The 15024-nt window shown below is 36.2% G+C and overlaps 1 long non-coding RNA gene across 1 annotated transcript; it reads right to left on the bottom strand.

Moving 5' to 3' along the window:
- Positions 1-10675: 10675 nt before the first annotated feature.
- Positions 10676-12238, bottom strand: LOC138402974 (uncharacterized). The gene is made up of 3 exons (XR_011237282.1): positions 11516-12238; positions 11267-11341; positions 10676-10792 (listed from the first exon to the last, which is right to left on the bottom strand). It is a non-coding gene; the product is annotated as an uncharacterized lncRNA (long non-coding RNA).
- Positions 12239-15024: the final 2786 nt, after the last annotated feature.

Below are 15024 nucleotides of genomic sequence, written 5' to 3'. Positions count from 1 at the left end.
AATTATGTACAATTTTGTAGATATTCTTACTACCATTTAGTATAAATTATAAGAGGTATTACCTCTTATAATTTATATTAATACTAGCTGATGCCCGCAACTTCGTTCGCGTGGATTTAGGTTTTTAAAAATCCCGTGGGAACTCTTTGATTTCCCGGGTTCAAACTCTCAAACTCAAATGATTTATATAGAGCTAGCTGCCCCGGCAAACTTCGTACCTACCGCCTAACAGTCGATTCTTTTTCAGGAATTTTTTTTCTCCGTAAGAACCATCCCCGTACTTCAAGGAATATTATGAAAAAGAATTAGCGAAATCGGTTCAGCTGTTCTCGAGATATGAGATCAGCAACACATTTAGCTATTCATTTTTATATATAGAGATAGGTAAAATTTTACGCTTCCTGACTGTCAAAATTTTTATTTGTAAGATTACTATAGTGGTGATAATTAATACGTACTTAAAACTAAAGCTACGAGGGATCCAAACGCGCCCAGATCTGAAAAGAGCCCACAAAATGGCCTATGTCACTCTCCAGGTGTTTAACTATACCCATGCAAAAAATCACGTCGATCTGTTGCTCCGTTGCGACGTGATCGAAGGAAAAACCAACAAACAAACACACTTTCGCATTGAAAACCTAATATTAGTATGAAAGTATAGTTATACTCGTAAGTCGTAGTATATGAACATTAATGGAATTACAATAGGCGTACATAATATAATTGAGGTCAGAATGAGATAGATTACAGTACAGTTCAGATTATTCCTTTATTAATGCTCTTTCCGCCCGCAGATATTTTCAGATGTAATATCAAAAGGGCGGCCTTTTGTTCCAGATAGGCTTTGTTTTACTGTCGAGAACTTAAAAGGCCTACCGAGAGTATTTGTGTCGGATTGCGGGGCAGTTTTTTGGAATGAATGTTATGTAGCTACTTACCGTACTCGGCAGAAAATAATGTACAACGGCCTTTAGACATTTCGGCTCTGTACCCGTAGTACAAGATTTTACGTCTCACCAAACCAAACCAAATTCGAGAGTCGAAATACTTCTGCGTTATAGTAAACTGGATCTTAAATACCTTGTTTAAAGCTCAAGTTTGTCTACACTTCTACAGCCAGCGCTCCAAGCGGAAACATTGCGAAATTAAAATCAGTGGCATTGAATATTTGACTTCAATTCAAGGCTGTTTAGGTCCATTTTACTGTAACGCGGAAGTATTTCGACTCTCGAATTTGGTTTTGTTTGGTGAGACGTAAAATCTTGTACTACGGGTACAGTAGAGCGTTGTCTCTGTCACTCATACCTATATGACGTTTTATCGGTCGCATTGACAGAGACAGTGCTCTATAAATTTGCTATCTCCTAAAGGTCGATGTACATTCTGTAGTATGTATTCTGAGCCCAGGCTATCACAGGATTTTTTCACTTAAAAGTCCTGAACCGAAGTCTTTATGACGTCACAAATGTACGTTAGCGGAGCTGCAAGTAAAAGCAGTTACAGATAAGCACGATTTTCAATTTCAGCTGATCTGCAATTCTATAGTTGTACCTTTGGAAGCGTTCACTAAAGGATGGATCTGTCGAGTTTTTATTCAGCCATCGTATCGTGGGTCCTATTGAAAAGGTATTTTTAAAGTCTCGGGAAATGAAAGCAGATACTTACTTTAGAAATGAAACGTTGTTTATGTAGAAACTACCCATAGGTATTATAAATGCGAAAGTGTGTTTGTTTGTTGGTTTGTTGGTTTGTCGCAACAGTGCAACGGATCGACGCGATTTTTTTCATGGGTATAGCACCTGGAGAGTGACATAGGCTACTTTTTATCCCGGAAAATCAAAGAGTTCTCACGGGATTTTTAAAAACCTAAAGCCACGCGTACGAAGTCGCGGGCATCAGCTAGTAATATTACAAACTCGGAAGTATGTGTGTCTGTTACCTTTCCACGGCCTATCCCTTCAGATTTTGATAAATTATGAGACTACAGAGACTGCTTGCATCCGGGAAATGAACATACCGGAAAATGAGAGTTCTTACTGAACTTTTAAAAACACAAATCAATACGGATGAAGTTGCGGGCATTATTTAGTACTTTATAAACTAGCTTTATGCTCGCGACTTCGTCCGCGCGGACTACACAAATTTCAAACCCCTATTTCACCCCCTTAGGGGTTGAATTTTCAAAAATCCTTCCTTATCGGACGCCTACGTCATAATAGCTATCTGCATGCCAAATTTCAGCCCGATCCTTCCAATAGTTAGTCAGTCAGTCACCTTTTCCTTTTATATATTTAGAAGATTTTTTCCATCTTGAAATACAAAATCCACCACTGTTGTTATGTATACCCATTACCCATAGGCCTTACTAAATAATTATCACTTTAATTTAGATAGGCAAGTACCTAATATAAATGTGTACCGCATTTCTATCTATTTTACCTTTACCGTGGGCGTAGGGCCTACATAATAAGGGCTAAATAAGGCTCAGGTGTCATCAGAGCAAAAAAGGTGTCACAGAGCTAATTATAAGCCCTCGCCCGGGATAACTACCGCCCACTAGTATTATTAGCGAGTGAAAAAACATTCTATCAAGCTTTAATCATGAAAATGTGAAATGAATATTTCAAACTAGATGATGCCCGCGACTTCGTCCGCGTGGATTTAGGTTTTTTAAAAATCCCGTGGGAACTATTTGATTTTCCGGTATAAAAAGTAGGCTATGTCCTTCCGCAGGATGTAAGCTACCTCTGTACCAAATTTCATCATAATCGGTTTAACCGTTAGGCCGTGAAAAGCTAACAGACAGACAGACACACTTTCGCATTTATAATATTAGTATGGAAGTATGGATTACTTGCTCGGAACTAACACTATAGTGATAGCCCAGCTGTCGCACTACATTTCGTACCATCAAACATACAACGTTAGTTTTAGTATACGCAAAACCTGAACCTGAAATAACCTGTTTATAGCCGCTTCCAATACGATGAAGGTGTGTTGTGGTTACGATAAGTCAATGAGAAAATGCAACGTTTTTGCTGAGGTGGTGGTGCGATGTTTTATCTAGATAAATAGTTTAGTCTAGCACTAATAGCCTAAGCTAGGGCTGCCTCTATCGTTTTATTTTATTAATAGCTTATGCTCGTGACTTCGTTCGCGTGGAATTTCAAACCCCACTAATCCCCTTAGGGGTTGAATTTCCAACAATCTTTTCTTGGCGGATGTCTACGTCATCTGCATACCTGGAGCCCGATCCGTGCCTGTGCGTTGATAGATCAGTCAATCAGTCAGTAACCTTTTCCTTTTATATATTTAGGTAATAATACTAGCTGACCCACCCCGGTAAGCGACGACCTCCAGCCAGCTGGACCGACGACCTGAAGAAGATGGTGAGAAGCAATGGATGAGGAAGGCGATAGACCGAACAAAATTAAATCTGTTGTGGGTACTTTGTACCAAGCCGTCGGCCAACAGGGAGAAGTAGCGACTGCACGTAACGCATAGAGCATTTTGCCCACGAAGACGTCAGTTTGTGATAATCACGACCGCTCTGCCCATAGTGTTACGACGAAAAAGAAGAACTGTTTGTTATTTTGAAAGATTTCGTTTATTTTTTTATTATTAGGGTTCCGTACCTCAAAAGGAAAAACGGAACCCTTATAGGATCACTTTGTTGTCTGTCTGTCTGTCTATCTGTCTGTCTGTCTGTCAATCTATCTGTCGGACTGTCAAGAAACCTACAGGGTACTTCCCGTTGACAAAGAATCATGAAATTTGGCAGGTAGGTAGATCTTATAGCAGACATTCGGAGACAATCTGAAAACCGTGAATTTGTGGTTAAATCACACAAAAAAAAAATTGTGGTCATGAACTAATAATAGGCTACTTGACTCATATCTAATTTCGTCCAATAAATGATTATTTATTATAGTATTTTGCTTAAGACAACGAAATATATCAATAACAATTATTAAAAACGCAGGATGGATATGTAAATCCAATTTAAAAAAATACAGTTTTTATTTTTATTTGAAACGCAGAAAACGCTGTCAGCCATGATGTGACGTCATTAAATATGTAAACAAAGAAATGTCATCCCGATGTGACGCGGGGACTAACGTAGTATCCATATATATAAAATTTAGAGTCGTGACTAACTTATATATCAACGCACAGCCTAAACATCTAAACAGCTGATCCTAGATACATGAAATTTGGTGGGTGTGTTCTTTGTAGGTAAAGAGAAGGTATCCACTAGGAAAGGATTTTTTGAAATTCCACCTCTGAGTGGGTTAAATGGAGGTTTGAAATTTATGAAGTCCACGCGGGCGAAGTCACGAGCATAAGCTAGTTTTTATATATTTCTAAAAACTCATAGTAAACGTAAAAAATTATCGTTTTCTCTTTATAAATTGAATAAGTTATTAAGTAAGACTTACAACAAAGTGATCTTTGCAAAAATAAATTTGGGTTGAAGTCGTTAGTCATATAGGATCCCTTTAAGCAAGTCTTCGCGTGTTACGTATATTTATTTCGCTGGGCACTCTAATCCACAACTTTCCTGTGGTCTTTATCGATGCGTTTTTTACATTCTCGGATGATACAATAACGATAATTACTATATTTTTCATGTAAACTAGTAAAATAGAAGTCATGTTTATTAACTTTGGGAGGTTATGCTGTTGTTTACAAATGCATGACGTCAGAGCACAGATAATCTATCGGCCAAACATGGCCGACAGTGTTTTCACCTGTCTAAGAAAAATATATTTTTAAATTAAAGTTTTATGGTTTTTAGGGCGCAAAAAAATATAGTGTTAATTTTTTTGATATAATAGGACAAATATTAACCATTTAAGACCAACTTAAAAAAAGTGTCAAGTAGCCTATTAGTATTTTCAATTTTTGAAGTAAGATAACTATATCAAGTGGGGTATCATATGAAAGGTCTTCACCTGTACGTTCTAAAACAGATTTTTATTTATTTTTGTGCATCATAGTTTTTGAATTATCGTGCAAAATGTTGAAAAAATATGACTGTAGTACGAAACCCTCGTTGCGCGAGCCTGACTCGCACTTGCCGGTTTTTATTATTAAGTAAACTCACGGGTAGTAGCCCTGAGCCAGGCTAATTACGGCCAGTCTTTATTTCACCGGATAGCCAAGGTGAGGGCCGGGATCGATAGAAGGCCACTCTCGAATCGTTTAACGACCAATCGATGAAGGTCTGCTTTGTCCTGTGTAGTACCTAGTCAGTATCTATAGTAATACCCCGATTACCGTCTCGACCTGTTCCTATCAAGATGGCAATCGGGGTATGAGGCGGGGGGACGCCCCACACAAACGCAAGTCACCTATCCTGAACCGGGTTAGCGAGGGGGGCTGTGCGGGTGTGGGAGGCGACCTCTGTGCTTGAGCTCCGGCACCAAAACCGGTTTTGGTGTAGGTAGAGAGCTTCGAAACTTTCTCAGCAGTTACATATTATATACAGTACAGATTCTTCATAAATTGTACATAAAATAATATGAAATAGTGTAAAACTTATCCAATATTATCGAAAAAAAATATATAAAAGAAAAATGTTACTAATTAACTTTACCAATTCGTTTCCTTATAATTTTTTTGATTTTTTTGTATGTATATAGACTTGGACATTCAATTAAAGCGCAAGAAATATTCAAACCAAACTGATTATAATATAAAATATCTCTCAACGGCTATACTCACGTATTTAGTCGATGTTAGTCCGAATAGTTTGAGTTTTACGAGTCTAACGACATAAACACTTTCACATATTATAATATTATTACTTAGTAGGTAAAGGTATGGATTATGTATGTATATAAGGATCTGTAGTTTAAGATCCATTCTTCAACAAAAAAAAATCCGACCAACCGGTTTTCAGACAATAATGTAAAGCAATAAAATAGCAATGTTTCATATCTTATGCTTTTTAGTGAGTAGGTACTCTTATCCCCTTGATACCCTGAAGATGTTTTCAAAGACTAGAAAGCACAAACTTTTTGGTGATAAACAATTCCGAGCTTTTAAATTATCACTAGGTAGTAGGTACCTACTTATTATTTTCTAGCGAGTACCTACTACGTTACAGCTCAGCGGGCGATGGAGAGAGCTATGCTCGGAGTTTCTCTCCGTGATTAAATCAGAAATGGGGAGATCCGTATAGGAAAACTAGAGTAACCGACACAGCTCAACGGGTTGCGAAGCTGAAGTCGCAATGGGCAGCACATAGTTCGTAAAACCGATAGAGGGTCGGAGGGTTGGGGTCCCAAGGTGCTGTAATGGCAACCTCGCAACGGAAGATCCAGAGTTGGAAGACCCCCCACGCAGGGAGCCGCTGGATTCAGGCGGCCTAAGATCGTGGCGTGTGGAAGTCCCTACAAGAGACTTATGTCCAGCAGTGGACGTCTATCGGTTGATGATGATGATGAGGATGACTAGGTAACAATTATTAGTCTTTGAAAAATCCAATCCAAGATTTAAAACTAACTTATTAAATTGAAGCTTTTAAAACAATTAATTATTATTATAGAGAAGAGGACGTACTATAATAAATTAATGGAAACCCTTATGTGCAAAGTTCAGACTGCGCTTTTGGTCCGAACTTTGAATTGTAAAGTGCAATGGCCTCATAGAGACACCTCATAGTGTCTAGAATTAGTTTATCTCCTACGTATTTATGTCTAGCCATATGATTAGATCTTTTTACTTTATTTGTCTCAAGCACTTCAGTTATATTTATTGGAATAAAATATGAGTTTATTAATAATACCCGCAAAACCGAAAGTCCCAAAGGACGTATAAAATTGTGCTAAGTAGGTACTTACTTAATACTAATAGTACTACTAGGATTAATATCAAACCATCGTTGGCTCACTACTGAGAACGGGACTACTCTCAAAATTATTGTTATACATAGGTAAGTAGGTACCGAGAAGATAAAGAGAGCCAGCGCGTGCCAGACCTTCCTTATTTTATAAGAAGCTAAAAGTTTCCCCAACACTAGGAGGAACGTTTGTTTGGATCATGGAGCTTTGGGAGATAATAGGTAATAAAGGTGTAAAAAAATTACGTCAAAGCATAAAGTCCAATTTTTTATATTTTCTTCGGAGAGGGTAGTATAAGAAATCACGTCATGCATTGCCAGACACTTGTGTCGTGGGAACTAGAGGTGTCAAATACAGGTTCATGTGTGTATCACAATATTATCACGTGTTACAGACAAATATTTAATAATTATTAACGTTACATTATTTTGTTACAAAAAAAAAATTGCTTGAACCGTGAGGCGCAAGCAGAAAAATGGGTGCAATCGATTTTCGACCTTATTGACATACGTCAGAAAACAGCATTTTAGCAATCTATGAATTATACTGAGCAAGAATATGACAAAAAACAACTTTCTCATAACCGTCAATAAGGTCGAGATTTGCTTGCACCGATTTCACCATGAGGCGCAAGCATATAAATGGGTGCAAGCGATTTCCGACCTTATTGACATAGGGAACAACATTTTAACAATCTATGAATGATACCTACTGAACAAGAATATGACAAAAAACAACTTTCTCATAACCGTCAATAAGGTCGAGAACTAGGGTATAGCTTGTATTTAACTCGATTGATTTAAATTTTAAATTTTACTCTTAATAGGTACCCAATCCATACCTTCGCGACAGGTCGAAATGGCAATCGGGGAGGGAATGCCCCGCACACCCGCACGGCCCCTGTGCTAATCCAGTGCGGGCGAGCGAGGGTGACGTGCGGGTGTGCGGGGTGTCACCCCCGCCTCATACCCCGATTGCCATCTCAACCTGTCGCGGAATACAGTACCTAGTACCTACCTATGTATGTAAAAATAAAAACAAGTAGAACGATAAAGCAATGTCAAGTAGATACCTACAATACAATAGGTAGGTAAGTTTACCTAGTTACCTATAAAAAAATCTTTTGAGTAGGTAACTACTATATTTATTATCATACATTTCTACATATTTATTATCATACGAATTATAAAATGATGATGATGATTTCTAAAAAGAACAATACCACTTCACGTACCTAACCTATTACCTATAATACTTAAATGTATGATAATACCTACACTTTGAAAAACATTTTCTCATACGATTTATAAAATGACGCAAGTATTTCCAAAAAGAACAAATCTACTATAATAGGTATTATTAACGCGCGACACAAATCTATCACAACACAAAAATGTACCTAATCTACATTATTTTGCCTAATCTACATTACAATTATTCGCATTAAATATTTATCGACACTCAAGTTCACAAATAAATAAAACTGCATTCAAAATTTATTACGAAACAAACAAAATGATAAAAATACTAGCCGCATACTCGTATCATCACAGTCAACATGTAACAGGCCAATACGAAAATTCGATGTAATAATTATTCACCGTCGAATCGCGACGATATTTGTATTCAGCTGTATTCCTACCTAATATATTTTATTCTAATATCGTCGCTCGGTCGCGTATCGCGCGTCGGCGTATCAAAGATCGAACGCCTGAGTTATTTTTTAGGAAGGATTTTCTCAAATTTTCACTACTTATTATATATTGTATTCAATTTTGTTTTAATCTAAAAACGAATATCTTGAATACATTTATATATTTAATAAATTTATTAGGTACATTATTTTTTGACACCTCTAGTGGGAACCCCCGCCAGACACCCTTAAACGTTAATAATTTATTAAACTTAACAGGTGTCGGGCAGGGGGTAGGTATTAAACCATAGGTACCTATTATATTATTCCTAGCTGATGCGCACGATTTCGTCTGCGTGGAATTTGGTTTCTTAAAAATCCCGTGGCAACTCTTTGATTTTCCTAAGCTAAACTGAACCATTTCTCTTCATAATGTTACAGCAGGTAGGTTCAAAATGTCAAAGCATACAAAGTCCCTAGCAAATGCGGAACACAAAATGGCTATCAATTGTTTGTCTAAAAATATAACAGACGGGTGAGAGCAGACACGGGGAATAGAAATCGCTCTTCAGATAACATAATATCAGTAGGTACGCTTAGTACGAGATTGTATGTCTCACCAACGAGTAGTATTCGAGTGAAACACTTCCGCGTTATAGTAAACTAGATCTTAAAAACCTGGTTTTAAAGCTCAAGTTTGTCTACACATCTACAGCCGGCGCTCCAAACGGAAACGTTTTGAAATTAAAATCAGTGGCATTGGATTTTTGACTTCAATTCAAGGCTCTTCAGGTCCATTTTACTTTGACGTTATGTGTTTCGACTCTCGAATTCTAGGAACGTTCTTCTTCTTGAAATGCCGTCTCCTATCGGAGGTTGGCAATCATTAGGGCTATTTGCACCTTGGAAACTGCTGCTCGGAAAAGAAATCGGGTAGGTACTCTTCCCGTACCATTTGGCGTAAATAGTGGTGTGGTGGTCTTCTGCCGGCTATTTTCCCCTGAATAATGAGCTGAAGGAGCTATTCGTATTTGCTATTTCTCATAATGTGGCCGAAGTACTCCAACTTCCGGACTTTTATGGTCTTCACGTAGATAGAGTAATAAAGGTAGATGCAGGAGCGTTTGCTTTCTCATTCGCACTAAAAAGAGAGCACAGATAAAGTTACTAATGTGATAAACAGAGACGCAGCCAACCTATTTTTTGTCTCTTATCGTGTGTTTTTTTTAAGAATACATAGGTACAAGAAGTTGCAAAACAAACTTTGAGAATTCGTGGCGTAATTGTATTTCTCATGAGTTATTTACTTGTTTTCACATAAAAAACGTTTAATACAAATATTGTTGATCGGTTAATACAAATATTGACTACTGAACAATGGTAATAATAATTAGAATTAGAATTAGAATTTGTTTATTAATAACTTGGTACACAATCAATTGTCGTGTTATTCATCGTTACGTCGTGCTATCGCTATCTCATACGCGGTTACACAGTACTTACATCTACCTATTATTCTAAGTATCTACGGGTCTTCAGGATTTCAAGACCTTTGCTTAGGAATAGATTTAGGAACGTTGGTGAGACGTCAAATCTTATACTAAGCGGACTGAATCGAAATAGAATCGGAAGCGACGACGTCGCGGCCAACGTTTGAACGTTTGCCAGTGCAAACAAAGACATTTTTACTAGCTGTGCTTAGGGCAATAACACACAAACGTTTAAATACCAAAAATGAAATTAAAAAAAGATTCAAGTAAAAAACAAATATAGCCCCTATCTACTATCTTATCACGAAACAAAAATAATTAAGTGCAATTTAACAAATTGATATAACACGTCCGCACGGTCCGACTGTCTGAGACTAACACAGATTAATAGGGATACTACGTATCAGATGGCTCACGGGCAAACAAATTTTGACACCCTTGAAATGCAGCCCGTGATTGGCCGATTATCTGTCAAACTCTATTTTGCTATTTCTCTACTAACCAATAGGATCAGATTATTTGAGCCAATAGCTTAGCAAGATATTTTTTTAAATTGCCTCCTTTGCGCGGCTCTGAATTCTAGTTTTGGATTTAGAGGAATTTTTCCTGCAGCTTTAGCTTCTTGTATTTTGAACTTGTTTTATTACCTAAAAGGTTTTTACTTAAATAACCTAAATTAATTGATTCTAAAAATAAAAAACACATTTTATTTCAAGACATTTATTTATTTTCTTTTAAATCTTTTTTTAAATTTGTTATATGCATGTATATATCTTCTGAGTATTCTACTAATCTTCTTTTAGGAATAGATGGCAAGGGTTCTGAAAAATAACAGTTTGGTTAAGGTAAATTATCAACATTTTATTAAAATCAAAAAATAAAAGAAATTTGATGATGCCCGCAACTTCATTCGCATGCATTTAGGTTTTTAAAAATCTTGTGGGAACTCTTTAATTTTCCGGAATAAAAAGTAGCCTGTGTCCTTCCCCGGGATGCAAGCTATCTCTGTATTAAATTTCGTCAAAATCGGTTGAACGGTTAAGCCGTGAAAAGCTAGCAGACAAGCAGACAGACACACTTTCGCATTTATAATATAAGTATGGATGGGTAACACACCACGATTAATTTGTTAATTGTTATACACATTTAAATATCTCATTTAAGCTTAAAAACATAATCTAGTAATAACTTATTTATGAAAATTTTGACCTGTAGTTAACACTGATCAATGAAAAGAGCAGATACCCTTATTCCTGTGGTTACTAGATTAAGGCTATTAATAAATAGATGATTACCTGAGGAAATACTTTGTTGACAATCTGTAATCGAGTATTCTTCTAATTTTCTTTTAGAAGTAGTGGGCAATCCTTCTAAAAAATAAGTTTAATGAGTACAAATAGGCAAACATCGATAAAAAAGTTTGATATAGTAAGTTATTTAAAACACTCCTAGGTAAATAATCTTTCAAAGTTAGCAAAGGAACGACCTATTAGTAATATTATTATGAATATTGTTTCAAATAATAATAAATTATATTTTCTCACCTAAAAGCTCATTTTCACTTGCTGATTGTGATGTTTGCAGCTGTGTACAATAGTCATTATATATAGTTTTGGAAGCATAATAATTATGATCAAGGTCAATCTTCTCTGATCCTGAAAGTAAATTAAATATTAATCATTTTAAAATTAAAGGCCAAAATTAGTGCTACACAGTGGTAAGATGATTCAGGCATAAAGAAATACATTTTCTTCAGTTTGATTGTAAAATGTATGCTGTATGTATGAGGATCTCAGATTGCAGGAACAGAGTAGGAAATGCTGTTACTGCAAGACGAGATTTTTGTGTCACAAAACGCTTTTCAAAGTGCTTATGACACACTTGAGACTTATTTTTAAGATCTATTATACTTTTACTTCGCAAAACATCACAATTTATATACTTAAGCCACTTTTTGAGTCTTTTCTCACACTGTGGAAACTTATGTAATATAGCGTCTTTTCGCGTACTATTACAATCGGGAACACAGCACTTATAATACATTTCAATAAATTATATTGAAATAATGTACTATAATAACAATAATTGTTGCTAAGGGAACAGAAATGTACGGAAATAATCACTAGAACAACAACTGATAACAAAATGGCGTCAGGCAGGCAGCAGGCAGTGAACGTGTGTTATTGTATCGTTCTGTGGTCGAATCTGTCAACTTCTATTTTGCTATTCGCATTTGTAAGGGAACGGAATTTGTATGGCCGTGAACCGCCCGTGGAGACTAAAGTGCAAAACTCTCGCAGGCCATTCGAAAGATCATTTCCAAGATAGTGCTTTGGTGTGCTTTGGTCGCGTTCGTAAATACTTTCCCGACAGTTGTCACATGACTTCCGTTCAACGTTCCGTTCGTGGCGGCAAAGATAATCGCAAGTGCGACAACACGTTTTTTTCATACTATGATAAGTGTAAACATCATTCCGGAAGCAGGCCATATTTAAAAAAAGTTGTTAAACGCTATAAAGGCGTAGACATAACTTCTCAAAAAATTAACATGATTTTCTTTGCAAGGTTTTCCTCCGGTCGATTTAAACTTTAAAGTTTAAAGACAGCACTTAATAAACAGAATCAAAAGTAAGTATATAAAGAGGGTGCCAAATTTCATATTTTTCGTACATATACATTAATTGGCTAAACATCAAGGGTTGAGCACAATTCTTTGTACGCTCCCGACTCAAAGTTGTGTACTTATATTTTTGTCTTTTGTCAGATCGAGTCCTTAGTCGCAACAGATTTATAATGCCAAAGTCTAGGCCATTATTAGTACAAAGTTAGTGGAAAAATACTCGTAGCTGACGTCAAGAAGCACTTTTTTACTATGAAATATGTAGAGTTTTGTGACATCATCATCATCATCATGATCAACCCATCACCGGCTCACTACAGAGCGCGGGTCTCCTCTCAGAGTGAGAAGGGTTTTGGCCATAGTCTACCACGCTGGCCATGTGCGGATTGGTAGACTTCCACCTATGAGAACATTATGGAGAACTCTCAGGCATGCAGGTTTCCTCACGATGTTTTCCTTCACCGTTAAAGCAAGTGATATTTAATTAATTAAAACGCACATAACTCCGAAAAGTTAGAGGTGCGTGCCCGGGATCAAACCCCCGACCTCCGATTAGAAGGTGGACGTCCTAACCACTAGGCTATCACAGCTTTGTGACATAGGTTAGCCAAAAAAGAAAATTGATTTAGGTACCTACTTATACGTAGACCGACATGATCGTGCTATAAGAAGAGGACCGGCCTGGTACCTACATATTATGCGAATATATAATTATTATGAGTGAATATATTGTGATCTCTGGGTGAATTGTATTGTATTTGTAAGTAGATATGTTACACTTTTCTTTGTATTGCGTCGTTGCAACAAATCTTCATCAGTGTGCAATGTGGGCCAGCGGAGGCAGCGGGTGTGACCTCAAAATATCATCAAAATTATGTATATCAAAAACGAGGAATGAATGAATGATGGTTCCAAGCGGCATGAGCCGCCAAAATGCAGATTCTATAACAAAACCTTATTATATTTTAGTAATAAACTATTTTCTGTACTTATTCATTTTACAAATCTATAAGCCCAAAAACTCCAAAAAGCAACAGCAAAATCAAAAAGTTTATTTGTAAAAAAGCAACACGACCCACGACTTAGCATAAAAGTCACAATTTAATATTATTTTCTAAACTAAGTTGAAAGTTAACCACTCTACTTAAATGGAAAATATGTGGAATTATTTCCAGTAGAAGTGGAAATATTCTTACAATGAAATTCCTTGAAAGCCACCCCGGACAGCGGGGTATAAACTGGGAATAAAGAGAAACTTGGCATTTATTATATCACAAAGCTCAAGGGAAGAGATTTTAACATTTATATTTTAAATTCCTAGCGGTATGAATTATATCTGACAAGAACTTAAACTCAGATTTTTACGATAAAAACTTTTGTCGTAAGTGTTTGACAAAGTACCTACAATAAGTACCAAACTACCTAGCAAACATTTTACGTTTTATATTTATAACAATAATGAACTGAGAATAATGAACTACCTAAATTCATTTGATTTTTAATCGACTTCAAAAAAAGGAGGAAATTCTGCATTCGAAGTGTACCTATCTATTTTGTTATAACTACATATATTATTTTAATAATATGTAGTAAGTATATACCTATCTATACTGATTTCTAGTCTCTTCATCTTCTTTATACAACTTGGAACCAGCATCTCGTTTTGAAAGCGCCTACTACAAAAACATAGCAATGTGTACTACACTAAAAAGCTACCTAACCCTATGTACCTACCATATTACATTACCATTTTAGCATTCACAATATTTATTAGTATGGATTACAACAAAGTTAAATAATATAAATATGGATAATAATAATATAAATATGGATGATAATAATATGGATTATAACAAAGTTAAATAATAAATGACGCGACACCAGATACCCCGAAAATATAGGTAAATCCATACTTCTATACTAATATTATAAATGCGAAAGTGTGTCTGTCTGTCTGTCAGTCTGTCTGTCTGCTAGCTTTTCACGGTTCAACCGTTCAACCGATTTTGATGAAATTTGGTACAGAGATAGCTTGCATCCCGGGGAAGGACATAGGCTATTTTTTTATCTCGGAAAATTTAAGAGTTCCCACAGGATTTTTAAAAACCTAAATCCACGCGGACGAAGTCGCGGGCATCAGCTAGTAATAAAATTGAAGAACAACACCGAAATGTTAAAAGTTTTTGTGATTAATGATCGTTGTTGTAAATTTCAATGAGATAAGCGACATCTTCAATATTCCGCTAAACAGAAACATGGGCTTGGGATCACGATCAAACAATTTTGAACTTTAAAACAAAGGCATAACTTCAACACTGTCTCCAGTGAAATGAGAATGATAAATAAAAAGATTTAATCATGCTCCTAAAATCCTTGAAACTCAGGTCTGGATCTCGGGGATAAGGGAAAAACATTTTATCTAAATATGTAAAA

Source organism: Maniola hyperantus, chromosome 11, assembly GCF_902806685.2.
Source record: "Maniola hyperantus chromosome 11, iAphHyp1.2, whole genome shotgun sequence".
In the NCBI taxonomy this organism is placed as follows: domain Eukaryota; kingdom Metazoa; phylum Arthropoda; class Insecta; order Lepidoptera; family Nymphalidae; genus Maniola; species Maniola hyperantus.
Note: the sequence above shows the minus strand (reverse complement) of the source record. Positions and strands in the feature narration are given on the sequence as shown.